We start from the raw sequence: 11,146 nt of genomic DNA, 5'->3' as shown, positions 1-11,146 counted from the left end.
GTCTAGCCCTTTTCCCAACGATCGTTTAGCCTTCACCTCTCAACGATCGTTTAGTCTTTGACAACGATCGTTTAGCCATCCTTTCTTCCTCCTCCTTACAAAATTGAACTCTCATAGTTACATAATGGTAGAAATTGTAATTATAATATAAGTTTGAGGGTTCAATTTCTATCATTTGGTGGTCTAAATTCTACAATTATTATTGTAAGTTTGAGAATTCAATTTTAACACTTCTATAAGTTTCAAGGCTCAATTTTTACTATTGATAGTTAGATATTTTTTGCAATTTATCCAAAAATAAAATTTTGAAAATTAAATACATGGTTAAATGCAATTTGTCCAAAAATTAAATACATGAAGAGTTAATCTAGCTAGTTAAGCAAGTTCATTTAATCTCCTTTTTGCAAGTAACTCCCTAATATAGGTTATGGTAAATTTTGAAATTTCAAGGTTGATCGAAGTTGGAATAACTTGCAAACTAAAATGCAATTGGCAATAATTCTTTGAGTAGTTTATTTTACATTTTTTTTATATTATTTTAGCTCAAAATTATGAAGTTTAACATAATTTAGATGTAATTCTAGAAAAATTGCCATTTGATTTCAAGAAAATGTTTACGAATTTCATGGTTTTATTTTAAGAATGATTTAGAAGATTTATCTTGTGATTTTTGAACATAATTATCAAAATTTTGAAGTAAATTCTTTTTTTTAATAGGATTTATTGTCTTGAAATATTTTAGAGAAAATGTGTTTTATGTGAAAGTCTGAATTTCTAAAATAATTTTAAAAAGAAAGATTATGATTTTAAAATAATTTAGAAGTATATGGTTGTGAATGTGTTTCCATAGTGTAGTCATGATACACATGAGATTTTTGGGACCAATTTCCGGCACACTTATAGGTTATGGGTTGTTTGTCGGGACGATGTGTTGTTGGCTTCAGTGGATATTAAAATTGTAGATTGATGATTATTGTTGATTATCTGTAATTGTAAATTCCTTATTGCTTGTAATAAAATTGATCAAGCTGGTTCTCAAAGTGGATGTAGACCAAATTGGTCGAACCACTATATATCTTGTTCATTCTTTACTGTTTTTCGTTTTATTCTGCTAATTGTTTGCATTCTGTTTAGCCATCTACGTGAGGTTCAAAACTCTCACAAACCACTCCTAAATTATGGTTGTAGTTGTAATTACATTATCAAACTATTCATTCTAAAAATTGAGCCCTCGAACTTATATTAGTGTTGAAAGTGAACTTTGAAACTTACGCAATGATAGAAATTGTAACCATTGTATAAGTTTAAAGGTTCAATTTCTATTGCCTGACGTCCAATTTCTAAAATTATTGTAAGTTTGACAGTCCAATTTTAACACTTATATAAGTTTGAGGGCTCGATTCTTACTATTAAAAATATAAGGGTGTAATTGCAACTATCACCATACTTGATGGTTTTTTCAATTTACCCAAAAATAAAAAATTTGGCAGATAAGTACATGGTTAAATGAGGAAAGAGAATGATGATTCGAGGGTTTGACTAATGGATGGTATTTAAGGATGAACAGTTAGTCTAACTAGTCGAGCTAGTTTATGTAATCCCATTTCTGCAAGTAACTCATAATTTACATTATGATCAATTTTTAAATTTCAAGTTTGATTGAAGTTTGGAATAACTTGCGATCCAAAGTGTAATTTGCATTAATTCTGAGAGTCCTTTATTTTACAACATTTTTTAATTATTATTTTAGTTAAACATTACTAAATTTAAAGCAATTTATGATTATGTGCTAGCATGGATTTAGGTTTCACATGCACAAACACATATAAAATTAGAAGTTTAGTTCATACATTTTAAGATTTATGTTTATATATAATTATCAAGATTTTGAAATATTTTTTTCTTTTTAACTTAATTTATTTTCTTGACATATTTTCATGTGAAAGTCTGAATTTATGAAATATTTTTCAAATGAAAGATTATGATTTGAAAACAATTTAGAAGTATATATTTGTGAATGTGTTTCTATAGTGTATCTATGGTATACATAAGGTCTTTTATTTGGAGCTACTTCAGCACACACATAGACATTGGGTTGTGTGTCGGAGCGTTTTGCCTTTTGGAGACTAATTTGCACGCAGATGACCATGTTTTATTTGCTAGCTTTAGATGTTAGGTGAATAGTATGACCATATTTGCTCTATTATATATCTTGAGGTTACTCTATTTATAATATGATCATGTGTTTCTTTGCTATATATGTAGAGTTCCAGCATATATAAAATGACCACGTTCTCGTGCAGGTTTAGTGAAGGTTCTTTCAAATTTATGTTTATGATTAAAAGAGAATGTTAATGATTTTTCTATATGCGATAACTCTCAATTTTTTGGATCACTCACATTTTACATCAGTTTATAGAACTTGGACTTTTATTTAGAGTAATGACAATTTCCTCAAGTTATTTTCTTATGAACTCTCACCACTCACTAGGCTTTTTAGCTCAACCTCTTATGATTATTTTTTCATCAGGTTGCTATTGAGTTTAAACAAGGGTTAGTTGGTAAAAAATTACCTTCCATCTAATTAGTATATTATGAAATGTAGCCAAGAATTGAGCTCTAACAAGTGTGTAGTTGTAGTGTGTGAGTAACATGTATTTAATTCAAGTTTAGTTTCAAGTTGAAGGAACATTTGAAGGTAGCTCCACTGCACACTCGAGGTCTACTGTCATCATAACCCATCTTGGGTTCAAGTAGAGTAATCTGGGCAGAGTGTATCAATTTTGTACTAGAGGCATAAGATTTTGCAAGGCATGAGTAATAAATAATGTTAGGAAGCTGTAGCTAGTTATGTACAAAACATTGTAGGAGAACCAGAGTCGTGGTGTAAGATTGATTGGATCAAGATATAATCGGAAAAGCAAGACGTACAAGAGAGAGAATAATTGTGCGATGTTAATTACAAAGAAAGACAGTTGGTAACTACATCTACATTTAGTTGAAATCAGAGAATGATAATGATTGAGAAGTATGAAATGTGCTCAAAGTTGAGAAAACGTTATTCGTAGCAAGTTATGGAAAGAGAAATGATGTAGGCATATTCGTTATATACTTGTGGATGATTGATATGTTGGACAAGACTGTCACCACATATGAACTGATGGAAAAGAGAATAATTTAGAAATAAAAAACTACTAAGTTTGTTCTTGAATAATAAGACAATAAACATAATATGAAATTATTGAGACTGAAAAATGAAATAGAAATTCCAGATTTAACTAAATAATCACGGCTCTTATACTAACTAAGCAGATTGAGCTTCGAGAATAAAATTCTTAAAAAGGAGGTAACAATTTCTAAACAGTCCATTTTCTTTTCCTTTTATAAAACCAATTAGAAAAATAAATTACGTTGGTTAAGCTTTAAAAAATTGTAAAACAGAAGAGAAGAAAGGGAAAGTAAAAAGTAAAAAAAAAAAAAACATAGATTGAGAATTAACTTTAATGTGAATGGTATAATTGTCATTTCCTTCCATTTAGTTTGTTAAAAAAAATAAAAAAGAAAACAAACAAAAAATACAACAAGACAATTGGCTATGGACTATGAAGCACACATACTTCATATGATGCAAAAAAATCAGTATTAAACATGTATCAAAAATCGATACTTCAAGATACTTCACAGATACGTAACAACACGTGATTTAATGTATCTATTTCTACACCTGCTTGTTTTTTAAAGAAAAAAATAAGTAACTCATCTAATCTTTCCCAATCTAAAACTAGGCAACCTATTTAAAAAGTTCACTACTCGAGTCCAAAACTAAAAGGGGAAAAAATAAATAACGGACCAAACCCTAGACTAGAATCATCTAATCTCCATTTTTACACTTGATTATCCACAAATTCCACCAAAATATAAACCATTTGAATATTTTCAACAATTCAATGAAAAAGTTATTCGTTTATCTTCATACTTCTTCTAATCTTCTTATTCTTCTTCTTTGCAATATGAGTCACTTTTCTATTACATTTTATTAACTATTGTACTTCAACATCTAAGATGTTGCTTTTTTTATATTGTATTTCAGTGTTTGTATTCTATTTTGTACTATTGTTATTAACTTGTATGCTAAATTTATCTATATCCTAGGTTTTATTAAAGAAAAATAAAATGTATATTCAATGTATCAGTATCCTAGTATTTTAGAAATATATATATTAAATATATAAAAAAAAAATGACACATCCTTAGGCGTATCCGTATCTTAGTTTTTTAGAAATTGATAAATCATCGTATCCGATCGTATTTGTATCGTATAGTCATATCTGTGTCTATAATTCATAAGAGGTAGGAGTGGGAAAAAGAATAAGAAGTAGAAGTAGAAAAAGAAAGAAAAATAAGAATTATTATTGTTAAATTAAAGAAAATGGTGAAGTACAAATAAAGTTTAACGAATGAAGAGAAATTGAAGCGAGGAATTAATTTGAGATTTTTGAACCATTCAAAATAAAGGGTATATTATAAAAACTATCCCTAAATTATGGATAAAGTTGCAATTACATTCTTAAACGTCCAATCTAAAATTTGAGTCTTCAAACTTATATACGTGTTGAAATTAAACTCTCATACTTACATAATGGTAGAAATTGTAATCATAGTATAAGTTTGATGGTTCAATTTTTATTAATTGGTGGTCTAAATTCTATAATTATTATTATAAGTTTGAGGGTTGTGGTCTAAATTCTATAATTATTATTGTAAGTTTGAGGGTTCAATTTTCACACTTCTATAAGATTCAAGGCTCAGTTTTTTCTATCAATAGGTAGATATTTTTTGCAATTTCTCCAAAAATAAAATTTTGAAAATTAAATACATGATTAAATGAGAAGAGAGACGGGTGATTTGACGTTTTGACTAAATGGATGGTATTTAAGGATGAATAGTTAATCTAGCTAGTTAAGATTGCAAGTAACTCCCTAATTTAGGTTATGGTCAATTTTGAAATTTCAAGGTTGATCGAAGTTGGAATAACTAGCAAACAAAAATGCAATTGGCAATAATTCTTTGAGTAGTTTATTTTACAATTTTTTTTCTATTATTTTAGCTCAAAATTATAAAGTTTAACGTAATTTAGATGTGATTCTAGAAGAACCGCCATTTGATTTCAAGAACATGTTTACGGATTTCATGGTTTTACATTTAAGAATGATTTAGAAGATTTATCTTGTGATTTTTTAACATAATTATCAAAATTTTGAAGTAAATTCTTGTTTTTAACGGGATCTATTGTCTTGAAATATTTTAGAGAAAATGTGTTTCATGTGAAAGTCTGAATTTCTAAAATACTTTAAAAAAGAAATATTATGATTTTAAAACAATTTAGAAGTATGTGGTTGTGAATGCGTTTCCATAATGTAGTCATGATACACATGAGATCTTTGGGACCAATTTCGGGCACACACATAGGTTATGGGTTGTTTTTCGGGACGATGTTGTTCCTTTTCGAGGCTACTCTGTACGCATGACCCTGTTTTCTCTGCTAATTTCAGGTTACTTGGCGAATAGTATGACCACATTTGTTCGGCTATAAATCGTGAGATTACTCCATTTGTAGTATGATTATGTTTCTCTACTGTATACCTTCAGTTCCTCCATATATAGTGTGACCACATTCAAGTGCAGGTTTAGTGATTGCAAGAGAAAGTTTATGATTGCAAGAGAATGTTTATGATTTTTGTATATGTGATAAATATATCAAGTTTTGAACTACTTACGTTTTACATCAGTTTACAAATCTGAACTTTTATTTAGAGCGATGACAATTTCTTCAAATTATTTTCTTATGAACTCTCACAACTCACTGGGCTTTCTAGCTCAACCTCTTATAATTATTTTTCACCATGTTGCTATTGAGTTTAATAGGGGTTAGTTGGTCAGAAATTACCTCCCCGTCTCAATATTATATTATGACATGTAGAAGATGAAGTAGAAAGAAATAAAAATATGAATTATTATTATTGAATTAAAGACAATGATGAATTGATGGTGAAGTACAAATAGAGTTTAACGAGGGAAGAGAAACTTTTTTGTGTGATGGCTCTTCACATGAAAATTCTAAGTAATTTGGGATTTTTGAACTATTTGGACATATTGCAAAAACCATGTAGAAAATAACAAAGTATTTAAGTAGGTTTTATTGGGTTTTTTGGTGAAATTAAAGCCCAATTGCATTCTGGTAATTATAGGCAAATTGCATTTTTGTAATTAAATCCATCTTCTCCATTAGGGCTAGAATTTTTCGTGAGACTCTTTGGAAGAAGAAGGGCCAGCCGAAATTGGGATGTAGAAAGACACACAAAAGGCACAGCAGTCGTTCACGCACAAGCAGACCACCGAGGGAGTCGGTGTTGAAGGAAATCGGATTCTGAGATTTTCATGAGCAGCGGAACAAGATTATTCTAAATTACAATCATGATTGAACATATATTTATAGTCGACTTCAAACAAACAGTTATGCAAAACATACAAAAACTACAACATGAAATCTCAAATGAACAATGAGAAAAACTCTACGCACATAGGTAGAAACGTCTCCACGCTCCGTTGCGTACGAATGCTCGAACAACAACAGCCTCGAACGCTCGATTTACACGACTGCAAGGCCGCAACGAACACAGCATGAACACTTCGTGCTCATCCTCAACGATCTCCTCGGCACGAACTCTTCGCACTTGTCCTCAACGATCGCCTCGGCCACCAACTCCTCAGCAACATGAACAGCCTCCACAGGCACACCGAACGCTCCAAAAACCTCGACGGTGTTGAGTTGAGTCTAACACCACCAACAAGGTGACCTTGGGTATAATCAGTATGAGAATCCAGAGGGTGGGCTTTTGTTCAGACTTGATATGAGGCAGACGAAAGGAGGAAACAACGATCGTATACACGATTGGGCAAGTGGGAGATGGCAGAGACCTATCGTATAGATTAATGCCCAATTATTTAGAGAAAGCTAAGCGATCGTCTAGCAAAATCTATGATCGTTTAGCTCGGTACCTGTCGCCTATAGACTCTACATGATCGTTTACCTTGGCCAGCGATCGTCTAGCAAAGCTATGCGATCGTTTAGTAAATACTGGACGATCGTTTAGCTCGACTCTGCACTGTTGTTCAGCTCGCCCAGCAGTCGTTTAATAAATCCAAATTTACTTGACGACTTCGTGAGTTTCTTTTGCACGAAGAGAAAACGCAAAACTTTTTCAATCGTTTTGTAAAAAACTCTTTTTAAAATAGGAAAACCAATTTTTCTTTTAAACTCGCGGTTATCATGATCCAATAACCACCCACTACTTTGGTTATTTAAAAGAAAAAGAATTAATTATCCAATAAATAATATTATTATAATCATAAATTATAACCCACTTATCATACTATATTTATAACCTATAGTTTTAATATTTCATCTCATGAAACATATAAAACATAATTCTTTTTCTATTCCATGGTACTTAATGTAAATCTCATTTACATCAATCATCCACTAGATGTATCTCATACATCAAACCAATTATATCATATATAATCAAAATACCTCTTGTCAATTTGAACATTTCACATCAACAACGAGAACTGGTCTTCAACTGAATCTATTGAGCTACCAAGGAAACCTCATGGACCTGTAGCTCGAAGCTTCAACAATACGTGAATAATTGACTAAACTCTTTAGTCACGGGATCCACCATCCGTTAACTGCCAGGCACTCCACTAAAGACTGACAGCTGAACTCTTCTTGTCACAGATATATTATGTGTCCATCTTAACTAATCAACAGTACGACAACCCTTCACAGATCACTCGTAAGTACAGCTGGGCCAATAATCGTTATGCCCTTGTAGTTACATCTGGCTCCTTAAGTACCACTCATCCCTCTAATGAACATAAGTCATAGTCCTACTATGACTGAGTCTTCTCTTCCAAATAGAATTTATGGCCACTATGTTTAAGCCCCGGAATCAGCCCTTAAAGGAGCAATCTCTCTACTTATCCCTATTTCGAGAAATGAGTGAATTCCATATTGTGGATTGAGTTCCCAACTCCTAGATCAGACAAGTCCCCAGAAAGGTAGGCATGTTGAGTTGGCAATCTGGCCACTCTCACCCATAGTAATTAAAGGACCGCCCTCAAAAGCAGGAGTTCCCAAAACATTCAGAATTGAGGTCGTGTCATCTATGGTCGTTTAGGTGAGATGCAAGTCTCTAGTATCAACGGCGTTATATACAGAGTCTAGTCATCTCGTGGTCCAAGTCTTATACAAACCCTTTGTATAGGACACCCCCCTTCCACATCTCTACATGAATGGTCAGGATCAACCATTTGTAGTAGTTTATAACACTTGTAAACCTCTACAAAGTGAGCCATATCCATAGTGTCACCAAGATCAAGTATCCCACCTTAATCCTTATATTACAGACTTATTTAAGTTATCACTTAAAGCATGATCCACTTGTATATAACATATACATACTTAAGTTCACATAAGATAATCAAGGAGCTTTGTTTATTAGATATGAGTAAATGTCATAATTAAATAACAATTATTTTATTCATTGAATAATGTATATCTTTATAAAACAATGAGACTCCGAGAGAATTAGGACACCAATCCCAACAAGCGTTCACTTTTTTCGTCCGGCTTTGACGTCAGTAGTAGGGAGTCAATGTTCACCTTGTCCAACTTTGACGTCAGTAGTAGGGAGTCGCGCGGGTACTCGTCCTTCGCAGTGGTTGTTTTGTAGGAGTCCGGTCCGATCTGGGCGGCCGCCTCGATTCTAGTGGGTTCTGATTTTGGTGTGGGTTCGCCAGTTGTCAGCGACAGAGAAAGACATGCACGTCTGCGTGTGGTTTTTCGATCAGAGGCGAGTTGATTTCGCCAGTTGTCAGCGGGTTGTTCTCGGTTTTAGAGGCGACATTATATGCGGATTTCTCGATATCAATGGATATTAAAATTACAGATTGGTGATTATTGTTGATTATCTGTAATTGTAAATTCCTTATTGTTCATAATAAAATTGATTCAAGCTAGTTATCAAAGTGGATGTAGACCAAATTGGTCGAACCACTATATATCTTGGTGTTAGTTTTTTACTGTTTTTTGTTTTATTCTGCTGATTGTTTGCATTTTGTTTGGCCATCTAAGTTAGGTTCAAAACTCTCACAAGTGGTATCAGAGCTCTATTCGATCCAAGGAGGGTGTGTGGTAGTGTGCTGACATATTCTTTGTTCAGGACATTTTTTGTTGGGATTAATTTGATAGATGACTTTGATGTCTACATGGTTCAAAGTTGTTAAATTTGATGGGAAAGGTGATTTCGGGTTATGGAAGAAAAAAATTAGGGCTATTTTGGTACAACAAAAAGTAGTCAAAATCTTAGACGAAAATGACCTTCGGCCAACAATTACAAAAGCTGAAAAAAGGGATATGGATGGGATGGCCTATTCGACGATAATTTTGTATCTGTCAGATGGAGTGCTTAGGCTAGTAGATGAGGCCACTACTACAGCAGAGTTATGGAAGAAATTAGAAAGTCTTTATTTGACTAAGTCCTTGCTAAATAAATTATATCTAAAAGAGAAATTCTTTGGATATCAGATGGACTCTAGTAAAGGCTTAGAAAGAGAACCTAGATGAATTCCAGAAATTATAGCTGACCATAATAACATCAGTGAGAAGATATCGGATGAAAATCAAGCAGTTATTCTTCTGAATTCATTGCCTGAATTGTATCGAGAAGTTAAGGCAGCTATTAAATATAGACAGGATTCATTGTCCATATATATAGTGTTGGATGCCTTGAGAATGAGAAACCTTGAGATTAAAAAGGAACGCGAGGATGGAGAGTTACTCATGGCCATAGGCAAAAGTGAGAAAAAGAACGGAAAAGGAAAAGAGTCGAGATTCAGGTAAAAATCAAAGGGAAAGCCAAAAAGTGTTTCCTATGTTATAAAGAAGGACACTTTAAGAAAAATTGCCTTTTGAATAAGAGCAAGGAAACATCAAGTTCCAAGCATGCAGGGGATTCTAGTGCAACAAATGTCAATGATGGGTATGATTCAGCAGAGGTCTTGATGGTGTCCAGCAGGGATATTCAGGATGCTTGGATCATGGATTCAGGGTGCACGTTTCACATGACTCTTAATCGGGATTTCTTAATTAACTTTCAAGAAAATGATGGGGGATCAGTTTTGCTTTGTGATAATGCTACTTGTGATGTAAAAGGAATTGGGTCAATTCGAATTGCAACACATGATGGAATGATCAGAATTCTTACAAATGTAAGGTATGTTCCAGAACTCAAACAAAATCTAATTTCTCTGGATGAATTAGATAGAGTAGGTTATTCCTATAAATCTGAGAATAGAGTTCTGAAGGTTATCAAGGGTTCTTTGGTTAAGCTGAAAGGGACCTTGAGGAATGACCTTTATGTGTTGGAGGGTACTGCAGTTTCAGGTAGTGTTGTTGTTACATCTGGAAAGAAATAGATATGTCTATGTTAAGGCATAACAGACTAGCTCATGTGAGTGAAAAAGGTCTTCAAGCTCTTTCACAACAAGGTTTTCTTGGAGGAGTTAAAGACATTGAACTCCTATTTTATGAACATTGCATAATGGGAAAGTCTACCAGAGTGAAGTTTGGGAAAGGAAAGCATTCTACCAAAAGAATTTTGGATTATGTTCATTCAGATTTGTGGGGTCCTACAATGGTACCTTCTATGGGATGTTCGAGATACATCATGTCGATCATTGATGATTTTTCAAGGAAGGTGTGGATGTATCCACTGAAACAGAAGGATGAAGCTTTTGAAAAATTTCTTGAATGGAAAAAGCAGGTTGAGAACCAAACAGGCACGAAGGTAAAGTATCTGAGGACAGACAACGGTTTAGAATTTGTGAATCACAAATTTTATCAATTTTGAAAATATGAGGAATTACAAGATATTTCACTGTTACGTACACTCCACAGCAGAATGGTTTAGCTGAAAGGTTCAACAGAACAATTATGGAGTATACAAGATGTCTCTTGACAAATGCTTCATTACCCTTGAAGTTTTGGGGAGAAGCTGCCCAAACAGCCTATTATCTCATT

Source organism: Benincasa hispida, chromosome 10, assembly GCF_009727055.1.
Source record: "Benincasa hispida cultivar B227 chromosome 10, ASM972705v1, whole genome shotgun sequence".
In the NCBI taxonomy this organism is placed as follows: Eukaryota; Viridiplantae; Streptophyta; class Magnoliopsida; order Cucurbitales; family Cucurbitaceae; genus Benincasa; species Benincasa hispida.
Note: the sequence above shows the minus strand (reverse complement) of the source record.